This window comes from Felis catus, chromosome C1, assembly GCF_018350175.1.
Source record: "Felis catus isolate Fca126 chromosome C1, F.catus_Fca126_mat1.0, whole genome shotgun sequence".
Classification (NCBI taxonomy): Eukaryota; Metazoa; Chordata; class Mammalia; order Carnivora; family Felidae; genus Felis; species Felis catus.
The window spans coordinates 150,463,222-150,474,200 of NC_058375.1; positions in this window are offsets into that span (position 1 = coordinate 150,463,222).

The window sequence follows — 10,979 nt, forward strand, 5'->3', positions numbered from 1 at the left end:
CCCAGAATTCATAAGAAACCAAGAGCTTAAGGCAATTAGGTACAACCATCTGTAAATCACCCAGAAAATGACTCAAAGTGTAGTATCAGAAGACTGACAAGAAGGAAATTCTTATGATAAGAATTTACAGCATTCAAGAAAAAAAAAAAAAAGCAGTGAAGCCAGATGTCAAAATATGTATTTAGTGACTCATAAAATTTCATTGCCCCAAAGTGAAAAAGCAGATACCACAGTTAGGCAACATTTTCAGCAGATGCCCTTAAAATACTTCTAACTTCAAAATAGTTTTTTAAATCTTCTTGAAGTACTTCCTACCCTTTTATATTGCTCTTATTTTATTGACATTTTCTTACCACTGTCCTACAGGATTAGGAGTGGACCCAGGAGCAGAAGAAATCAAGATAAACTGGATGTCAAATTCCCAAACTCTGCTTATCCACATCTAATTCAAACTTGCTCCAATATGTAGTCAAATGGGATCGACTGGGCGATGAAATGGAAGTGGAAGATGGATCCATTTTAATCATATCCCTCTCCTCCATCTTTGTAAAAGGCAATCTGTAACATATGCCTCTTACATTTAATATTTTAACCTTGTTTTTAAAACTTCAAAAGGCAATAGTACTGAGTACTCCACACTGGAAAAGCTGGAGAAAACCCCAGGCATGAGAAGAATCTCCCCAACTCCCTCAATCCCCAAGATTTATACTCAGTTAAAACTGCAGGCTCAAGGTTCACATATGTCCACAGATGTGTTTAGTTAACCAGAGTGACTTTCAGTCGAGTTTCACTCTCCAATTTGCCACAATCCCCACCACTGCTTATTATATTTCAGAGTCACTTCATACATTCACCTTACCTATTAGTCCCTGTCTACATCTCAGATTTTGACCCTTGCAAATGAAGATTTATCCTCATACACTCACATAAACTCAGCATTGGCAGGGGATTTAGGCTGAAACATCATCCATTCAATTATTGGATTCTCTAACACATTTCTGCCTAGTTTTTTTGCATGTCAGAAACACCAGAACCTCTAACAAATATAGATGCCTGAGCCCCCTCCCTGATATACTGAATTAAAATATCCAAGGATGGAAGTGGGGGGCAGGGGGAGGTTCCTGACCATCAGTGCAGGTGAATCTGATGAACAGCTAGGGTTACAAACCATTTCTTGATTATATTTAGTAATAAAGAACTCACTGCTTCCCAACAGGTCTTTGGAGAAGAACTTAAGAAAATTCTCTCCTCGGGCAAATCTTAGTGTTCAGACTAGAGATAGAGAAGTTACCTGCCTCAGCCCTGGAGTGGCTTGACAGTATATCAGAGAGCCTTGTCAAAACTTGCAGGGGTTTGTTATAGAAGCTAGTCTTTACTTCTTCCACTTCCTGCCATATGTTTCGTTCCCTGCTGGCTCCATTCTGAGAAAATTTTCCATCTCTGTGTCCATGTGAAAGCTAAAGTTACCTATTCAGGTGTTGCAGCTGTCATCGATGATATCCTGGTGATGGGATGAAATAGATTTTGCTTCAGAAACTATGAAAAGAAAGTCAGTGCACAGAAATGACACGTTATGAAATGATGAAGTACAACATCTGGCTGAGAAGTGAGTCATACAGGTGCCATTAACAAGACAAACAGGAAGCTTCTTTATTAAATCGCAAAGTTAAATTTCCAGGCTATTTTGGACTTTCTCTACACAGGCCTATTCACCAAGTCGACCAAAACATTACAATGGATTTGACCAGATGTTCAGGTGAATTAACTGAAATGGCTGATTATTATAATGTAACAAAGATTCATCCATATGATTGTTAGCAGAAATTTGATAACAGAAGGTCCAAAAAGACATCATCATAATACCAAGTAGAAATATACTGTATAATACTTTATACCTTTCAGAGCACTTGCTTACAGAGAATCTCTTTGAAACTTTAAAAAAATTCTTTTGTCAGGTGATGATAAACCCATGCTATCGATAAACAAACAGAGACTCTGGTGAAATGACTTACCTAAGTTTAGTCAGTTAGAATCAGAGCCTGCACAATTCCCAGATTTCCTAAATGTAAGGCCGTGCTCAAGTTCTGAGGGCCTGCAGATTTTACATTATAAAAAGAAGCTTAAAAAAATGGCAAAGGGGCGCCTGGGTGGCGCAGTCGGTTAAGCGTCCGACTTCAGCCAGGTCACGATCTCGCGGTCCGTGAGTTTGAGCCCCGCGTCGGGCTCTGGGCTGATGGCTCAGAGCCTGGAGCCTGTTTCCGATTCTGTGTCTCCCTCTCTCTCTGCCCCTCCCCCGTTCATGCTCTGTCTCTCTCTGTCCCAAAAATAAATAAACGTTGAAAAAAAAATTTTTTTTTTAAAAATGGCAAAATTGTTAACTAACCTAAACCTAACCATAATTCTGGAAAACATGTGACCAAATAGAAGAAATGCAGTAAAAAAAAAAAAAAAAGGAATTGTAAAAGAACCTCTATCCCTGGCTGCCAAGGAGACATGTCAGTTTTAAAACCAAGCCCTAAGGAACTACTGGTGATGTAAACATCTGCAGCCAGTCCCCAGGCCCTTTAGGAGCCAGTGGTCAAGGGCACAGACTCAGGGCAGAGAAGAGAAGAATGACACCACCTTATGGTTGTACAGCACTTTATACAGTGACATGGAAGAAGTGAGACGCATTTCCCTGCCAGGTAAACACTGGCTGAGGAATGTTGAGGCACAGGGACATTTTGGGAAAGAAGATGCAAAGTGCAGCTGGAAGGGCTTTTTGAGCCTCAGCCATGACAGTGCTTCCTGGTGCCCAACGGTGGTAGGGGTGGAACCGAGGTTCAAGACAGATACTTTGAAAACACAGGACATAATGCATTACTTGATTCTGTCATATCTGATTGAGCAAACAAAGTTAAGTCATGGGAAAATGAGGAATAATGTCTCTTAAAAATCAAGATCTTAATGCCCTAAACGATTAAAGCCTTGGATCATTCATCTGAGACAAGAGGAAATTGACAGTGAAAACAGCAGCGCCCTCTATTAAAATGTTGAAGGGGTGAAATGAGGTATGGAATGATTCCCTCTTCCTATCTACTTCCTTGTTATTTAGGATATTTTATTGAGAACACTGCTATAAAATTATCAGTAGATTGAAAATTTCTTATGGGTATGGGGTCATTTCTTTTTACCCTCCAAATTTTGTTAATTTTCAGTGTTGATTTTTAGGATGGAGGAATTAACTCAAAATGTTACGTATCCTTATATGAATACTCCTAAATGGGATATATATGTTTTAGGAAAAAATCAACATATATAATTGATATATATATATTCTATATATATAATTAATATATTTGATATAAAATTAATAATTATATATGGAATATATAGTAATATATTAATAATTATATATAATTACATATGGAATATATTCTAGCTCCAGCTTAAGGAAAGGCCAATGCAAGCAATAAAATTCAAAATTATTAAATGGATAATTATTAATAATTATTTGCCTACATTAATTCAATATATATTTACTAAGTACCTATCCTGTCAAATACTACATAAGACATAAGGATGCAAAGATGAGGAATACAAGACCCCCTGCCCTTGAAAGGTTTACTATAAGAGGAGAAGCTTTCAAGGCTATGAGAAAAAAATGTATTCAGGATATAGTAGAGAAACACAAACCAGTAATCAAAACTCAGGTGATAAATAACCTTATATTCCCCCCTAAGGAATCTAGACTTTTTATGATGGGCAAGGAGAACCATGGAAAATTTTTAAACAGTGAGTGATTGTTAAAATAATGTTTTGTAAATAGCAACACTCCAGTAATGGGGAACAGCATAGCTTGAAAGGATTACGACCAGAGATAGGGAAACCACATAGAAGACTACTGCAGAGCTCACAGAAAACATGATCAGGGCTTGAACCAGAGTCCAAGATGGAAGTTAAGCGGGGGTAGAGTAGAGAGCAGGAAATGTGTGCCATTAAGGTACCCTATTAAACATTTTTTACAACCATACTTTAGAGGAGATAAGACTATTAACTATGGGAATTTCCTTACCCAAGAAAAGAGACTTCTTCTACAAGGTAGAAGGAGATGTCAGGAAAAAGAAATATGGACAAAGGACTTAACTAGACATTTCTCCAAAGAAGATATACAAATAGCCAACGTGCACATGAAAAATGTGCAACATCACTAATCATCAGAGAAATGCAAACCAAGACTACAATGAGGTATCACCTCACACCCATTAAGATGGCCGCTATCAAAAACAAAACAAAACAAAACAATACAAAAACAAAAAATAACAAGTGTTGGCAATAATATGGAGAAATTGGAAGACTAGTGCACTCTTGGTGGGGTTGTAAAATGGTGCAAACTTCTATGGAAGACAGTATAGAGGTTTCTTGAAACATTAAAAATAGGGGCACCTGGGTGGCTCAGTCGGTTAAGCATCCAACTTTGGCTCAGATCATGAGCTCACAGTTCTTGGGTTTGAGCCCTGCATCGGGCTCTGTGGTGCTGTTTAATCAGACACAAATAAAATTCCTGAGGATCTCAAAAAAATAATAATAAATAAAAAGAAAAAATTTTAAAAAGAAAAATTAAAAATAGAACTACCATATAATCCAGCAATCTCACTTCTGGGTATATATCCAAAAGAACTGAAAGCAAGGTCTCAAAGACATTTGCACTCCCATGGTCATAGCAGCACTATTCACAACAGTGAACAGCCAAAATGTGAACGCGACCCAAAAGTCCAACAATGGATGAATGAATAAACAAAATGTGGTCTAGACATACAGTGGAATATTGTTCAGCTCTAAAAAGGAAGGAAATACTGCCTCATGTTACAACACGGATGAACCTTGAGAACATTACACTAAGTGAAATCAGTCAGTCATAGAAAGATATATACTGGGGTGCCTGGGTGGCTCAGTCGGTTAAGCAGCCGACTTCGGCTCAGGTCATGATCTCGCACTCTGTGAGTTCGAGCCCCGCGTCGGGCTCTGTGCTGACAGCTCAGAGCCTGGAGCCTGTTTCAGATTCTGTGTCTCCCTCTCTCTCTGACCCTCCCCCGTTCATGCTCTGTCTCTCCCTGTCTCAAAAATAAATAAACGTTAAAAAAAAATTTTTTTAATAAAAAAAAAAGGAAAGATATATACTGTATACTTCCATTTATATGAGGTACCTAGAGTAATCAAATTCATAGAGACAGAAAATAGAATGGTGGTTGACAGGGATTTGGGGGAAAGGAAAGTTGTTCGTGGATACAGAGTTTCAGATTTGTGGGAAAAAACTGTTCTAGAGATGTGTTAACACTACTGAACTATACACTTAAAAATGATCAAGATGGTAAAAAAAAAAAAAAAAAGAGGAAGAAGGAGGAGGAGGAGAAGGGGGAGATGAAGAAGAGAACAAGAGATCAGAGGAAATGCACCCACTTCCCCCACCGCCCCCCTCCCACCTCCTCAGGGGTAAACTTTGGATGGGTTGTGCAATAGATAGCAGATAGGAGAAGCCCCAAAGTCACATGGAGCCTCGACCGACACGGTACCTGAACAATAGAGAAGTTACTGAACAAGGTGCCTGACCAGATGGGCCTAGGAGAGGACTTTGTTCCCCAGGGCCTGCACGTGGCTGCAGTGGTCACAGAAGATTGTTCAGGGTGTTGGTTGTCACGCCTGTGAGAAGTTCACAAAGATTATGGGTGAAGAGACTCTAGCAGAGCCAATACTAAGCCAGGGATCACAGCCAGAAGCCAGAGGTTTTGTCTCACTGTAAGTAAGGTGAAGGCCAAGTCAGCAAACAACTATGCTACACGATAGTTACTGGGGCCAAGGGCACTTCAGCAGCTCATCAGCAAGAATACAGAGTGCAGCACAGGGTAGACACCCCACCCCTCCCATTGCCTAAAGGATAATTAGAATCTCCTCTCGCCTAGATGCCTTCTTGAGAAGACAAAAAGAGAAGAAACTTGAGAGGAGAAAGGAGGAGCAAATCCAGGTTTTGCAGCGCCCGAGGCTTATACAATTTAAGGACTCATCTTTCAGAAAAAGAATACAATTTGTAAATGGAGAATTGCTAGGGCCATTCCCAAGAATTTCAAGGCGGGGCGGGGCTGGGGGAGGGGGGATCACAGACAAGTGAGGGGCCCTGAAGCATAAGCTTCCTTTAAATTCACTTCTGGGAAGAAACCCTGAAAAAGTGAGTAATTGTCAAAAAGAGACTGTTTTGAATCCGCAAAGATGAAAGTATATGCTATAGGCAGAGCCAATGCACTCTGCCATCAGTGGGAGTGAGGTGTCCAGAGTACAATAAAATCAGTCGTAGAAAATAAAGTGAAAATGTGCATCCTAGTGTATAAATTTCCACCACCTACTACATCTTCTATGTTCAGAGACTTAAAAGTCACTTTGTAAATTGCTCAAAAAGGAATAAGCTGCTGGAAGTCGGATTTGAGTTGTATTGCTGACTTTAACCCAATGCATGCCCATAACAATGAGGGATGTAAACCATTTGAAAGTAATAAGTGCGAGGGTAGTTAAGATCACCTGGTATCTACTTCCTATGAATATTTTTCACTTTTCCTGGAATTGTGGTATAGATAGCTGAGCTAAAAGCTACTCTATGACAGTGGATTCTCAAAGGGTGCATGAGGTCCTCCCCTTTCCAACTACAAAGCTGTCTGAGACTGATTTTTTTAAATATACACTTCAACCAAAACAACATTTCACAACAGATTGAATGCAGGAGCAGACATGCGAATCCAGCTGTCTTCTATTAAGCCAAAAAAAGATGGAGATTTGCAAAACTGTAACAAAGCCACTCTCCTCACTAATTTTTTTTTTTTAAAAAACTATATTTAGGAGCGCCTGGGTGGCTCAGTCGGTTAAGCATCTGACTTCAGCTCAGGTCATGATCTCACAACTTGTGGATTCGAGCCCCGCATCGGACTCTGTGCTGACAGCTCAGAGCCTGGAGCCTGCTTCAGATTCTGCATCTCGCTCTCTCTCTGCCCCTCCCCTGCTCATTCTCTGTCTCTCTCTCTCTCAAAAATAAATAAACATTAAAAAAAATTTTAATAAATAACTATACTTATATATGAATGTATTATAATACAAAATGTTACTTATGTTAACAGCATAAACCTATCACATTACTTTAAATTAATAAATATGTTTAAATTTTTCTAATTATGAAAAATATTAACATAACCCACATTATCCAAAATTCTTTGGGATCCTCAACAATTGTTAAGAGTGTAAAGGGAGCCTGAGAACCACTGGTCTGTGAGAAGCAAGGTGAATGTTAGGTAGCCAGCTTTATTCCAAAGGAATCAATAATGAAATATCGTTCTACTTTTATAGAATGGAGGATCCAGTAGAGATTAAGGAACACACAAATAGTGCAGATGCCACATTAACAGTGGCTTTAGGTCTCAACTTTAATGTCAGCCTCTTAGAAAAGTCTTCCCTCATCACCCTGTCCAAAGAAGCCTTCCCTGGTCTCTGTCTCCCTCTCTGTGTCTCTCTTGTTCTCTCTCTTTCTGTATGTGTGGTGTCTTTACCCTATTTCCTTTAGAGCACTTTTTCAAAACGTCTAATGATCTTATTTCTTTCTTTGGTTTTCTACGTGTTTATTTTCTGTAGTTCCCACTCTTTTCTTGCTTATTTATCTATCTCTCCCTTCGAATATCAGTCCCATGCAGACCCTGGATGTCTTGTTCAATCCTCTGTTCCAATATCTGAGTAAAGATCCGACACAGTAGGAGTTTAAATAATATGTGTTGATTGAATGAACTGACTAAATCTATTAAATACTCACTTCCAGAGCTATGAAATGAGGAAAAACTGGGGCGCCCGGGTGGCTCAGTTGGTTAAGCATCTGACTTGGTTTTGGCTCAGGTCATGATTTCATGGTTTGTGGGTTCCAGCCCTACATGGGGCTCTGTGCTGGCAGTGCAGAGCCTGCTTGGGATTCTCTCTCCCTCTCTCTCTCTGCCCCTCCCCCACTTGTGTTTTTTTAATCTCTCTCTCTCTCTCTCTCAATAAACTTTTTTTCAAATGAGGAAAAACTGAGAAATCCAGAGAACATTTTTAAATGTGATATTTGCTCTTCTTTTCTGAATTAGCAAATGTTTCTTAAAATATTAAAGGAGCTGCTGTTTTCCCTATAGTTTTTCTTGTGAAGCACTGTGGTCTTGCCTATAGCCAAGTCTACTCAGACCTCCAACCAGAAATACTTTCTGTTAGTGGAAGATGGCACCCAACGGCATATCACTAGGAAACCTGCTGGAGTGCCTACGAGACTAACAGAACTTTTGTTATATATTTACCTCTAACCAGGTTTACCACTTGCTGCTTTTTGCCTACTTTGTTCTAATAACAGTAGCTCTGATTTGACCAGCATATCAAAAAGCTCCACACCTAAACACGTACACACACGCACCACACACACATACAGAGAGAGAGAGAAAGACCTGAACACAGGCTATGCTAAACATAAATTTCTATCAAAAGAACAGGGGCACCTGGGTGACTCAGTTGGTTAAGCATCCAACTTCGGCTCAGGTCATGATCTCATGGTCCGTGAGTTTGAACCTCACATTGGGCTCTGTGCGGTCTCCCTCTCTCTGCCCCTCCCTCACTCACACTCTCCCTCTCTCTCACACAAATAAATAAACATTTTTAAAACGGTAAAAAAAGAAAGAAAGAAAGAAAGAAAGAAAGAAAGAAAGAAAGAAAGAAAGAAAGAAAGAAAGAGAAAGAGAAAAAAGAAAAAAAAAGAACAGACGGGTGCTAAAGGACTTTAAGTGCTTTCACCCAGGTAAGGACACTTTGTTATTTATCACAAAGAACATATAGCACCATGTATGCAACCAGCATTCCCTAGGCAGAGAATCTGATCTTTGCCCACAATTAGTTTGCAAACAGTACCACTCATGTCTTCATATGACATCTGGGCCAGGGTCTACATAGGCCTGCATGGTGTAGCTCCTGCAAAGGTACACCATAGTTATAGCACTTGGTACATGTCCTATATCTGCCCCCACTAACAGTATGACCTTGCTTAAATCACTAAACCCTGTGCTATGGTGTTTCCCATTTACAGAACATAGAAGATAATACCTGTCCCAGGCGCTTCCCCTATAAGGATGTTGTAAAGATGGATGAGATTAGTGATGGCAAAGCTCTTTGTTTGAAAGGTGCTATTTCAATCCCACGTACTATTATTAGGGCTTTCTGCAATTTCTCAGCTAATGGACTGTGCAACAGATGGGGCCTAGACAACGTTTGATATTGATATTTCCCTTGGATTTTTTCTTTTTCCCACCTCTCCTATTTATTATTTATTAAAATTCTAGCTCTGATCTACATAACCAGAAAAAAAAAAAAACACAGAAGGCTTCTGTATTTGGAATGAATTTGTGAAGATCACCCTACCCAGACAGTTACAAATCTATCAGGGCGATGCATCTGTAAGTGCGCTGGGATCTTAGCAGCAGAACAACTGACAGAACTGGATTGAGCAGCTACAGAGCTACTAGGATTTAATGCAGTCGAGTGGATGGATTATGAGTTACTTTCATTTCTTTTAAAACATTCTTTTTTGGTGTTTGATGTTTATGAGATAAGAAAAAAAGAAAAAAATTTTAAGCCCTACCTATACTCAAAACACCTATCTGGGAGGTCTAATGCAAACCCTTTCGACTAAACTGATAAAGTAGCATGAACTATTAACCAGAGACATACTGGTCTTTTACAGTTCCCCAAGGAGGGAATCAGGAAGACTTACTAATGGGTGCACTGGCCACTCACTAGGAGATAAGAGAAGAGGGGCAAAGGATTACATCTGGCAGGTGGAGGTATAACAGCACAGATACTAAAGGTTTAAAAGCAGACTGACTCATGGGCCTGACAGACAAATCTCATGTCCGGTAGCCTCCCCCACCACCTTGCTTTCTGCTTAAAGCCACTTCTGACTAAACCAATTCCATTTTGAGTACGATTTAGTCTTCATTTTAATACAAGTTATTTCAACAGTTAACTCACTGCCATGATGCCACTTTAAACTGAAAAACACACATCCAAGATTTCAGAGGGAGATGATGCCCAACGAAGACACTATTTGGCCCCCATTTCGTTTAACCCAGTCACTTAAAAGTTGCTGCGGCTGGGGGAAGGAAGTCTCCAGCCGAACAGGCTGCTGAATTGAGAGAAAGGAACAGGTTGTGCCTGTTTATTGCTGTTTGGTGTTGTTCCCAAATCAATGGATGCTAATTGAGAGGGAGCGTGGCTTCATATTGCATGACACTCTGGGTATACGATAGGAAGTCTCAGGAGGGATGCTTTACATTAAAGCTAATGTTATACTCCGCTTAATTAGCATTGCTGTAACGGATTTCATTTTTCCCTGTTAGGAGAAGAATGTGCTATGTTACAGTTTTCCTGCTGCAAAATACTAAACTATATGATGGAGGTGAAGAAGTGGTTTGAGAACTGAACGACTTGCTGGCAAAGCAGAACCAGACGGGATGGCATTTCACTAATCGAGATGAGTGGTACACTAGCCAGATGGGAGGAATACAGAAGGGAACAATGGAAAGAAATCCTCAGAATGACACCATTATTTCCAAAATTATTATAAATCAGAAGGGGTTGGGAACCTATAAGCAATTCCAGATTAAAAAAAAAAAAAAAAAAAGAGTCAGTCACTCTTGAATAGTCTGTGGTAACAAACATTAAAGATGCTGAGGACTAAAACTCCTGAATCTCATGTAATTCACCTGTACCTGATGGGAATATATTAGGAATAGCAGAGGTGGGAATAGCCCCTACTTTTGCCAGATATCACTGCCAGTCAGCACACTGATTGCTCTACCTTTGACCTCCTTAATTTCATCTCTGACACTGGCTGTTGCTTTGCTCCCATTTACACATAAGCTGTGCAGCCTTTACACGTTAAAGTTCCTTCCTTGCGT